This window comes from Hipposideros armiger, unplaced genomic scaffold (assembly GCF_001890085.2).
Source record: "Hipposideros armiger isolate ML-2016 unplaced genomic scaffold, ASM189008v1 scaffold_516, whole genome shotgun sequence".
Taxonomy (NCBI): domain Eukaryota; kingdom Metazoa; phylum Chordata; class Mammalia; order Chiroptera; family Hipposideridae; genus Hipposideros; species Hipposideros armiger.
In genome coordinates this window covers 296,095-305,837 of record NW_017731866.1, presented here as the reverse complement: position 1 = coordinate 305,837, position 9,743 = coordinate 296,095, and the positions used below count along the sequence as shown (strand labels likewise).

At 40.1% G+C, this 9,743-nt stretch overlaps 1 long non-coding RNA gene across 1 annotated transcript; it reads right to left on the bottom strand.

Moving 5' to 3' along the window:
- Window positions 1-470: 470 nt before the first annotated feature.
- On the bottom strand, window positions 471-8,165 carry LOC109396351 (uncharacterized). Its single transcript, XR_002126837.1, has 4 exons — window positions 8,044-8,165; window positions 5,319-5,471; window positions 2,016-2,115; window positions 471-895 (listed from the first exon to the last, which is right to left on the bottom strand). It is a non-coding gene; the product is annotated as an uncharacterized LOC109396351 (long non-coding RNA).
- Window positions 8,166-9,743: the final 1,578 nt, after the last annotated feature.

The window sequence follows — 9,743 nt, the reverse complement described above, 5'->3', positions numbered from 1 at the left end:
TTTTTTTTTTTGCTTCCTTGCACCTGCACCCTCAATATGCATAACTCTCAGGGTCATGCAAGTACAGGGTCAAATTCTGTTTTACATTTTTATATACACCTCATCTAGAAGACTTCTGCTTATAACTCTTAGCTACAACTAAGACATGTGGCCAGCCTTACTGACCAGGGAAACCGGACACTAGGAATTCTACCTAGCCATTGGGTCAGCCAACCAGTAGTGTCTGCATCCTGGGAGGTACACATTACACATACTTGAAAAATCGGGCTTTTAAATGCTGTCCAAGAATATCTGAAATATAGCTCCCTGAATGCCTATTTACAAATAACACTGTAAAATTAGTAAGGAAAGAAGTGAGTATGCCAAAGAAACAGAGAGCAAAGAAAACACCTCTTCAGGAAGATAAGTACAAGTGTCCTTATCAGAAACATTTGTGGAAAATAAGATTTTATTCACAGTATTATTGTGACTTTGTTGCTATTCCTCCTTTCCCCCTACTCTGTGAGAGTCTGAGAACAGTAGTATATGGTTACCTGAAAACAAGAACATTGTAATTCCTGGACATAAGCAAAACCCTGCTGTGTTCACACTGTGCTAAGCATGGAGGAGTTTTCAATCCACCTGGGGAGATGAGAGGGAAAGTGTGCCTGCTAGAATTGAATCTTGTGCCAGGTTGTGTGGTTCACGACACAGTAGGTTAGGATGTAAAGTACTGGATAGTCACCATGGCTACAGTCAGTCAGCAAATTCTCCCCACAGGTAAGTTCTTTGCTTTTGTAATAGAGTCTGTGTCCCTTCCTCTTCCCTTTTTCTCACTTGTTTCCAGGACCATGCTTGTCCCAATTCAACAGGCAAAGAGAGTGACATTTTAAATTTCTTCCTGGCACCAGTTCACCTACAAGAATACAAACCACAAGTTATGTACACTTTCAGTCACAAAGGGGGGGAAAATCTTTCTTTATCTTCTCCTTTATTCTTTTATTGTAGAATCAGAACTTACGAGGAAAACAATATCTCCTTAAAACAGAAGCTGGACAAAAAATTTTGTCCAGGATTTAAATAATGGGTGTGCACCAATGAATAGTTTTCAAAAATTTCTCCAGGAGAAGTGAGCCTTCTTTTGCCCTAGGGTAGTGACATGAGTGACATTTTTAGACAAACATAGGACAAGAAAGCAGACATTGTCCTGAGATTAAGATAGAACCCAAAGTTTTGTGTTTCTGTCAAGCCTGAATGCTAGGGACACCATAGGTCAATTTGAGTGAGTACAAGACCTTCTGGGAGGCAAGACACTGAAGTTTTAACCAGCTCCAGTTCCCTGATATGTGAAGAGAGGAAGCTGTCGAGGTGGACCAGGATGGCTCTGAAATTCTATTAATTCTAGGATAGCTGAGGTCTAAACAAGTGAGCTGAGTTCAGGGCACGGGCCCCAGAGTCAATAGGGAAGGAATGCATTAAACATAGACACAGCTGATGCTGAAATGCCTCTGGACCAGCCAGCAGGACATAGTGCTTGTGATCCAAGAGAGGGGAGGGGAGCATGAGATTGGGAAAAGAGCGCCGATGCAGCCTTATCACAGCCCAGACCTGAGGGATGAGATCTCCCATCCTCTATCAGTGAACTGAGCTGCCAGGAGTTGACCAGGAGGCATCATTTCAGAGTGGACCATCATCATCTGATGATGATGATGATTAGATTGGAGGGGATTCATTTTTTTTTCTGTAACAGTGTGTGCATGGTGGAGATGGGGGTGGGGGAAATGGCAACAGCTGCTATATCACTTGTAAAAGTTAGACAAGGGCCCCTTTCAGACTTTAGAGGTCCCACAGTGTTTCAGGGTTGTGTTTCAATGATTCATAGAAAGGAACCTGGAAAGGGAACTAATAGACTTTCTGTTAATCTAGCAACTGAGTTTCTCAAGCTATCTTAAACTCGATATGAAAATCTGAAAGAATGTGGTTAATGGTACTCGTGAAGCAGGTAAATCCAGTCATACATATAACATAACCCTTACCTGAAACAATATTTGAAGCATTATCAGAGGCGTGATAATTTAGTGGTTAAGGCATAGGCTTCAAAGCCAGACAAGCTGACGCCAAATTCTCGTTCTACTGCTTATTTGGGAGGTAATTCCAGGAAACATCAGAAAGGGAAGAAAATAGGAAATAAAATAGGAAAGGGAAGGAAGTTATTAAAGGGTATTACCAAGTCAATTAACACAGGGGGCAATTGGAGTGCAGTCCCACTGGGGAACCCTGGAAGGGTTCAGAACAGAGCATAGCTCAGCGTTTTCCCAACCAAGAGCTTGGAGGCTGGAGGATTTCTCCATCAACGTCTGTCTACCTTGGGGCAGGGCTCTTCCCGCAGGCATTAACTCTCTGACACCTGGCTTGTCCCACATGCTGCTGAGCATATTCCCAGGACCAGAACAAAGCCCTCAGGTAGAGAACCTCAGATATTCACAATAAGCAGGAGTGATGTGCAGATCAGAGTGTCAAGGTGATGTCATAATGAGCCACTGACCACATCAGTCACACAGGGTAACAAGGCTCTCTCTTGAGTAGTTCAGAAAGCACTTTCAGAGACATTATTACATTTTACCTTCACTATAAACCTGAAGGATAGGTTTTTATATCCCTACTTCACAAGGAATGAAACTGAGTATACAAGACATTACATGACTTGTCAAAGTCACAATTAATTGGCACAGCTGAACTCAGATTTTCTGTTTCCAAACACCTTTTTTTTTTTCATATCAACTACCACAAGCCATCTTATAAGCTGAGCTTATAAGGCTGGAAAGCTGTTGGCCCATAAAACTAACAGAGCCACCCCCAGGCCTAGAGGCATGAGGGCTGTGGAAGAAACCCCTCTGGGAGGGCTGCTAAAGAAATAGCATCCACATTAGATCAAGAAGGTGAAGAAACTATTGAGAGTCTGGGCTGATACTGTAAATATATTTTGTGATAATGGATTGTGACTTCCAGAGGGAATGTAGAATGGGTTAGAAGTTGGGGAGAAGGATTCGTGGGGGGGCGGGGAATAGAAGAAGGAAACAAACAGGGAGTGCACAGGGCCCTGCAGAATTCTTAGATTTGCCTCCTTTCCTGTCACCTCTCCTCTAGCCATGCTGACCTTCCAGCTGTGCTCCCTGCCCAGGGCTTTTTCATTGGCTGTTTCCTCTGACAGTAATGCTTTTCTTTCACTGAGCCACTTGGCTGAATCCCTTACTTTCCTCAAGGCCTTGTTCAAATCCCTCCTTCTCAAGGAGGCCTAACTCCCCTGGCCACCCTCTCCAGGCCATATGATGTCCTGACCATGCACCTCACCTCACACTTTTGATCCCCTGTTCTAATTTTTCTTGTTTTTCCTAACACTTATCACCTTCTACTTCCCCCGTGTATTGGGTACTACTTAAATGTAAGCTCCATAAACGCAAGCCTCTTCGTTCGGTATTTTTTTTCCCCCCTGTTTTATCCCAACCAGCTAGAGCAGTTCCTGGCCAGTGGTGAGTGCTCAGTGAACATTTACTGAAAAATGAAGAATGAATGAATGAATGCCAATATTCCGATAAGCCCACAAAGGAACGATCAATGTGCGTTTCCACACCTTCACCATAATGCTGTCAAAGAGAAAGAAGCTTCTTTTTCTTTATTTCTTGTACTCTACGCCTTAAACATTCCCCACTCTCCTAGCCCCAGTCTTTTCTCTCGGTCTGATCTAGCAACCAGAACCCTCCGCCCTATGACAGTAGGTGTTTTCCCCTCCATTTACTTTCAAATGTTAGTGCTTTTGTTTGCCTTTTGAAGCAGATGGTAACAGTTTATTTAATAACTGGACTGTCTCCTTCCTCTTTTTTGGACACAGCGGCCGCCATGAACAATATTTTGCTCTTAGTTGTATTTGTCAAAGAGATGGTAAAATCTGCTATGTCATCAGCATTTGGTCTGGACACTGCCCTTACTTGTCAATACTATGTTTACTTTGATATATTTACAGCATCTGAAAACATTTGCTCCAGTTCCACCAGCCAAGGTTAAAAGATAAGGATCTGAATGAGAGAAGAGGATGAAAAGCTGCCTGTATGTCAAGTGGCAGGGAAAGGACAGAGCTACTGGCTAGAGAGTAACAGAACCTTACTCTAGAATGAAATCACTGGTTGAAATATATACACACCAAAGCATTTAAATAGCTCTAATATGTAAGCTGAGAACTAAGCATTGTACTTAAGTTCAGGGAGCAACATTTAAAATTCTGATGCCCTCTGGTGAGAGTTGTAGTGTTGAGTTTAGGATTTGATTAGCTAAGAAATAACTAGGTCCATTTCCTGAAACCTAAAAACATAAGCAATTAACTATGTGAAGAGCAAAGAAAATACACAATAAGGAAAAATCCTCAGTAACACTCACTTTCAGTCTTTTTCTTAATCATCCACTATACATTTTTTCATATTTTTTTTGTTGCGGTGTAATTGACATAGAACCTTATATTAGTTTCAAATGTACAAAATGATTCAATATTTGTATATATTGCAAAATGATTACCACAATAAGTCTAGCAAACATCCATTACCAGAAATAGCCACAAAAATTTTCTTTTGCGATGAGAGCTTTTAAGATTCACTCTTTTAACAACTTTCAAATACCGGCGGTGCCAAAAAAATGTATATACATGACTTGTATTCATCTTTTGTTATCGGTGTATATTGAGTATTACAATTTTAATACAGTTTTTTCCTTTCTTAAAATGTGTATACATGTTTTTTGGCACCCTCTGTATGTAATACAGAATTTTTAACTGTAGTCACCACGTTGTACTTTATATCTGATGACTTATTTCTTTTATAACTGGAAGTTTCTACCTTTTGACCACCTTCACCCATTTCACTGATCCCCTCACCCCCCGACTTCTGACAACCATCAATATGTTCTCTGTATCTTGAGGGTTTTTTGGGTTTTGTTTTTTTTCTTTAGATTCCACAGTGAGATCATATGGTGTTTGTCTTTCTCTGTCTGACTTTTTTTTACCTAGCTTAATACCCTCAAGTTCCACCCATACAGTTGCACTTTCAATCTTAAAGATAAAAATCTGAGGTAAAGAGAACAGAGGCTAAGAGAACTCCACAGGACACCAAAAAGTCATTGGCAGAACTGTGTCAGCTGTTAGAATACGGACAGATTGCACAGCTAACAAGAGAGGTTATCAGGTTTTGTCCTTCAGATAAAATAAACACGTAAGGATACAACAGTTCAACATTAAGTATTCAGTTCCCCCATCCATTCATCCATCCATGCACCCCAACAGTTTAGGTACTTACCAAAGGACCAGGCAAATGAAAAAGTTATTGAAAATGAAAAAAAAAAGAAACAGCCCTTGTCACAAGGAGTTCCAGTAAAGTTGGGAAGATTAGTCAGCTCAAGTTTCAGGAAAATGCAACCAGGGTTGAAAATTATTGGCTTGTTTGCAACGCCTGCGTCAAAGTGAATGAAAGAGTAAATACATCAATATTTCTGTAACACTCTTGCTTGGCCACATCGATTTACTTACAGAGCCTTCATATTTGTATATTTGTTTTGAGGAAATTGCTTCTTTTTAAACTAATTTATAAATGTACAATCGGCAAAGTGAAAGAGGGTATGTCTTTTTTTTTTTTTCCTGTATGTTTTATTTTCTTTAATCCCCTCCGTGAAGCAATTGGAATTTTCAACCTTGGCTCTGAATTGCAACAATACTGAAATAGTCAAGAAATTATTCCATTAATTAAATGCCTGCTTTATAGGTAAGAACACTTACGTTCAGAAGCTTGCTCAATGTCACCCACTGACAAGTCTGGAAAAAAATTTTTTTTTTACCTTCTTTGCTCCTATTTAATCTAGAAAAAGTTATGGACATTTCCATAATGCTGCATTATTCTGTGCTATATTAAACCATTTAAAATGAGTCAGTCTGACTCTGTCCATAGGGTACGTAGTCAGTCCCAGCAAGAAACTTGTGGGCACAGATGAAAGAGATCAAAGTGACAAGTGCAGTGTTTGATAGAAAAGTCTCCTTAGAGATGCAAGAAAGTCAGTAGACAGCATTTGATCTGGTGAATTTATGCTTAAAACTGTACTAGGTGCTTTTCCACTACAAATTCTAAAAGCAGGTAAAGAAAGGGTTAGTTCAAAGCTACATCAAGATTTCCCCTTTATTTGTAGTTAATCTGCCTGGAAATACCTGGAAAATGGAAACCTGATTATATCATTACTTTTGAAATGAACGAATGAGCAAAAATAAAATCTAAATCCTTACTATGACAGACTCCATGGCTCTCGCAGCTGTTTGGCCAGGTCCTTCTTGGCCTCACCTCACTGACTAGCCTCTCACCATATTGCCTTTTTTCCATTTCTGGACTGCATTGAGTACTAGCCCACCTACACCCCGCCCCCACCTCCCAACCCTTTCTCACTTGTGACACCCAAAATGTCTCTAGACATTGCCAAATGTTGCTCAGGGACAAAATTGCCTCCTCTGAGCCCCACTGCTCCAAGCTGGTTCCAGCCCATCCTTCAGGTCCCAACTTAACTGTCACCTCTTCTAAGAGACTGTCCCTGGTCACCTAATCTAAAGTAAATCTCATTATTCTCTTTCTATCACCTCAGTCCTTTCCTTAGTAGACATTTGCACAATTTATAATTACATACTTATTATCTTATTTACTTGTTTAGTGCCTATCTAACACATTCTGCTGGAAGTCTATTGAGGGCTGGGACTGCGTATTTCATTTGCTAGTCATGCTCTCCGCAGTTAGCACAGTGCCTGACACACACAGAAAAAGATCCTCAGTTAAAATTGGCCAACTAGGTATTTTGTACTAACATTTCAGAGGATTGTGAGATTAGATTTATTTTATATCCGAAGTCTCTCAATAGACCAAAATCTATGCAGGGGTAGGTATTCATAATCTAGGATGCATGGCGATGACTAACTGTTTGGTTTTTTGTTTGTTTAATTTTTTTTCTTTATAGCATTTGTTAAATGCGTATTATGGAAAGAACACTGGGTATAAACTTAAGTATAAAATTAAGCAGTTTTTACACTTTGAACTCAGAAAGATCTGGATCCAAAGCCCAGAGTTGCCACTCACCAGCCCGAGTTAATCACTTCACTTCATTGACCTACAGTTGTCTGTTCTATAAAATGAGGATAAAAATAGTACTTGCTTCAACAGAATTATAGTAAAGAGTAGACATTGTTTATAAGGTATCTGTCACATAGCAACTGCTCAATAAAATGGCAAGTGTCACCGAATATTTTTCTTAATAATAATATCAATAATAATTTTGTCCTGTCAATCCTGGGTGTTACCAACCCAACCACATTCAGCTGTTGCCATTCACCCTCCAACTGACAAGCTCAATCCCAACAGCCAAGCCAAGGTTATTAGATACCCTGCAAATGGGCAGGGTCTATAGCTCATTTTCCTGCCCCTAAAATGGTATGCATGTGCCCCAGCTGAGCCTTGAGCCCAACAAGTGGCAATCTGTCTCTCACCCAAGCTATCCTTGCAAAGTAGGTATAATTTGGCTTTTGCACAAATTTCCTGGCCTGCACTCTCCCTTTCCAGGACAACCTTGTCCCTGAAACCCACCCATTTTATTAAGGTTCACTCTAGTTATTTCTAGCCCCCTCTATGCCAATAGCCACAGTTTATCCAACAACACAGACCAACCCAAACCACAGTGACAATTCTAACATCAGCAATACCTAGAAACTCCCACACTGTCTCTTGTTTAGTAATTAGTCCAAATGCTGGCCCAGTTGACCTGATTTGAGCCCAAATTCCCCTCTGGAGAGTGGGATATTGACTGCTAAAGCACACTTCAAGCTGGAATAGACTTGGGGAAAAGGCATGTGCATTATTTGAAAAGAGAGGAGGGGTAGGATATATGGTTGGAAATTGCTGAATCACAGCTTTAAGCATCCATTCCATGCTTTCTCCCCTCCCTCCATCTGCTGCAAAGGTCCCAGGGGATCCCCAAGCCAATAGATGATGACAATACCTGTGGCTAAGTCTTCCAAACACATCCATGACTTTAAAAATAGTTAGCCATAGCTATTCCTGTATTTCTAAAAAAATGAGTTCATATCAAGATTGAAGTCACAATCTTTCAGTGTCATAACAGTGGTTCTGGCACAGAATTTCAGCAAACTCTTCCTAGTATTTAAGGTCACTGGTGGGACGGGCATAAGCTAGTAAAAATTTAAACCCTTTTCTGATTGAGCAACATGTTCATGTCAGTTAAAAGGAACCTGTTGACAAATCTGGCTTACTAGGCCAAAGAGCAAAGCAAAGGAACAATTATCCTTGGCTTCTATTCACTTTCTCTCCTCTGTAGCTCCACGGTCAGCTAGCTTTTTCTGTAAAGGACCAAATAGTAAATATTTTCAACGTTACAGTCCATATGTAGTTTCTTCTTCTTCTCCTTCCTTTTCTTCTTTTATTTTGTCTTAAATCCTTAAAATGTGAAAACCATTCTTAGCTCCTGGACCATACAGAAATTAGTCAGTGCTATCCCACAGGCCATAATTTGTTGATCCCGCTCCAAGCCTACTCACAGATATCTGAGTAATGGACTTCAAACTGAATTCCAAGCCAAAGTCCATTGATTTTATTTGGGATATTGTGCTCAGCGGTAAAAATTTCAGTTATCTTTGAATAAGCTTTCTGGAGGCACTTAGAAAACTCCTAAGTTATTGGTAATTCATTGAGCTTATACCTCAGATTTGAGCATTTTACTATATGACTGTTATATTTCAATTTTCAAAGTTTTGAGACATTATTAGTGTGTGCTTATTGATTTAATCTCTATGCGTGTCAGTCTTGCTTACCTTTTTATTTCCAGAACCATGTCCAGCTTAAAGTAAGCACTCATCTATTGTGTATTATATAGAAAAGTTGAGACGGGGATAAAAGGCAGTGGAGGAATGTGGGGGGAAAAACATAACTGAACACAATAACCCAGGCCCGTTAGCTAAGATGGGTTGTAATTGAACTGCCATATTTCTTGAAAAACACCTGTTACAGAGGCAAAATGGGGTACCTGTAGATGCCGGGTTCCAATAAACAAATAAAATTGTTCTGTGAGAATCATAGAATTGTTATATCTCTGATTACAGGGTCTCTGGCCAGTCATCTAGTGCAGCATAAAGCAGGAATCCCTGACAGGTTTATGAGGAATGTGACTTTGGAAGCTGTGACCAACTAGTCTACAAAGACAGGAGGGATTTCAAAAGTTCAAGTTGATAACATTTTAATATGCACAATGGCTCGATGAGCGTCCATAAAATGTGAAGTGCTACAAAGTCGTATGCAAAGACACTTATTTATTAACAAACTTTAAGGCTCCAGGAAAGAGGGATGGCAGGCTTCCCTACCGAGAGAATTGGAACTTAGAGAATTATAAGTTTGAGGGCTAAGTGATCACGTGGTTCTATAAATCACGGAGTCAATGACAAAGCTGCAAAAATCAGCTTCAGTGTGTCCCATTAAAGTCTCCAAAAAGAATACAGTAAGCCTCATGGCTAAGATTTCCAGTCATTATGCAGCCTCAGGCAAGCCGAGACAGTTACCCCCAAACTCTGTGAGATGGTGCAATTGTTTCCATCGTGAAAATGTACCTTTCAACTCCAGGAAGATTCCAAATCAATCACAGAAATGTTTAAGATAATCAAAAGCATATGTTGTTCCATTGAGACTAGG